Source organism: Branchiostoma floridae, unplaced genomic scaffold (assembly GCF_000003815.2).
Source record: "Branchiostoma floridae strain S238N-H82 unplaced genomic scaffold, Bfl_VNyyK Sc7u5tJ_1585, whole genome shotgun sequence".
NCBI lineage: Eukaryota > Metazoa > Chordata > Leptocardii > Amphioxiformes > Branchiostomatidae > Branchiostoma > Branchiostoma floridae.
The window spans coordinates 553603-556061 of record NW_023365779.1 but is presented as its reverse complement, the minus strand read 5'-3'; the positions used below and the strand labels follow the sequence as shown (position 1 = coordinate 556061).

General features: G+C 37.6%; 1 protein-coding gene across 1 annotated transcript in view; it reads right to left on the bottom strand.

The window, feature by feature from the left end:
- LOC118408446 (neuronal acetylcholine receptor subunit alpha-7-like) overlaps positions 1 to 2459 on the bottom strand; it is a 41960-nt gene that overhangs the window by 2357 nt on the left and 37144 nt on the right. The window lies entirely within an intron of this gene.

The following is a 2459-nucleotide window of genomic DNA, read 5'->3' as shown; positions in this document are numbered from 1 at the left end:
AATTTTGAGTTCACGGTAAAAAAATTCGTCTTTGCACCGCGCAAACTGAAACCAGTGCGGATATTTCAAGATCCATAGTAATAACTGTACAAGTTAGCCCGTGTTTGCACAATCTCTCACTGGCTGGAGGTAACGCCTTCCGAACTGTATGATCCGCCGCTAGGAGCGCGACTTTAGTCAGGCTACTGTGCAACTGATTTTCTTTCTACATGTATATGAATGAATGAATGAATGAATGAATGAATGAATGAATGAATGAATGAATGAATGAATGAATGAATGAATGAATGAATGAATGAATGAATGAATGAATGAATGAATTTTATTGCTCAACAATCGCCGTCTGTAAACGCTGACCACGGCAAATACACATTGAATCGATGACTGATGACTTATTCAATCTGACAGTGATATAGATTATGTTATTATAACCATGTACATTTTCTCATGCATGGTGTCACTATCGATCATGCGTTCTTCCAAAGGTCAGTTTCTTTATACTGTATTCCAAATGCGAGACCATATCACTCATCCATGACTGTACTATTATCGATAATGAATGAATGAATGAAGACCTTTATTGTACATTCATACCCACTGGGTTCAGTACAAGTCACAATAAATGATACAACATGATATAATGATATGATGAATCCACACTACTCAAGAATCGTATTCTACTGCGCACATTCCGCTTCTTCTCGTTTCTTTGTGATATTGAAATATTTTGTTGCTATGTATGTAGCCCCGTAGTACTATTGTCTGTATAGCTATTAGTAGTTTTTGGTTGCCATACATTGTACCTTGTGCGATCGTTTAGCAATAAAATTCATCCATGCATTCAATCAACTACCCGTAATGGTACTTCCCCCAGAGTACCAACTTGTCTGTATTAAAACTACCCCACTCAGCAAAAACATGTGGATGTTTCTGGGTCATGACTTAAATGCACACATGATGAAGTAACATCATTGAGGAAAGCCACACCTGGAGCACGTAATCGAACTTATCGATAAGAGTAGGGGTCTATATCGCTGTGAGAAGATAAACACAGAATTTTGTACGAGCGCACTGAAGTGATGTGTGTTACGCTTCATGGCAGTTAAATGGTGATACAAGTACCCCCCCCCCCCCCGTCACGACTAAAATGTACACATGATGAAGTAACAGAGATAACCGCCAGACACACGCACGGCTCCAAATCTGACCAGCTTTAAGAGACTCTTGAAGTAAAAGTTATTGACCAAAACGAACGGACACGGACTATGAACACTGAGCCATCTGCACCACTATATGTTTTGTACCATGTATGTATATAGGTTGATGAATTTGTACCATGTAGTGATATAGGTTGATGAATCTAATAGTACTCAATGTAATCTGTATCTGTATCATATTTTATCTGACCCTGACCTCCCTCATGACCTCAATGAAAAGCGGCCTACTGGCCGATTTGAGCTTCTCATGAATAAACAAAGGTTCAAACAAACAAACAAATCTTTGAGGACAGCCATGATACCTCGGGCAAGTAAAAGACCACAGTTATCAAAAGAGTAGGGTACACCCCAGTGTGAGAGGATCATACCTATCATACGAAGATGCATATATTTACGAGCACGCTGATGTGTTACGCTTCGTGACAGTTGTTTGGTGATGCGATACAAATAAGTCTTCTTCTCCAGGGTAATGTGTATTAAAGTACTACTCAGCGAATAAATGCAAACGTTTGTTTGCAACAATTTCTATTTTGACGACGATGAATTGTCAGTTTGACAGAAGGTTGTTTACAGCTTTGTCGCTGATGTTTAAAATCTTAATGAAAATTGCCTCCAGAGTAGTTACTTGAGGGTATCAACAATTAGACTGTTTATAAATAGCATGCGAACGTTTGCAGTTCGTACTTTTAGATTCAGAAATATTCTATTGAAATTGCAGACAATGCAATGTGTGGCAAATCCAAGCAGCTTAGCTGATAGTGGGTCCCAACACATACATTTACATTTACACTTTTCATAGAAAACATACAATAAGCTCAAACGGTTAACTTAAACTTCAAGTAAACAACAAAATTAAGCCTTAAGACTTTTAACTTTAAGCAGATGAAATTCTGATACATGGTTAACCACTCTTTTGATGCTATTGTGTAGAGCTTCAATCGGGATGTCTCCAACTCAATGCCACAAAAAAATTGTTTATGAAAAGACAGGAAATATCATACATAGATTCTTGCTTGATTAACTACGGTTTGACAGGTCTGACGAATTATGACATCTTGTTTTCTTACTCAATGCAACGAGTCCTCGTAGAATTACACATTGTCGAAATTTGTTTTTAAAAAGTTTATAGAAAGACAAACGACATGCATTCATAGAAACATGATGAAAGGCATGTAAATGCTTATAGTGAAATATGTCATAATCTTATCCTTGCCAAGGATGAACTACGTGTTGATAGACATG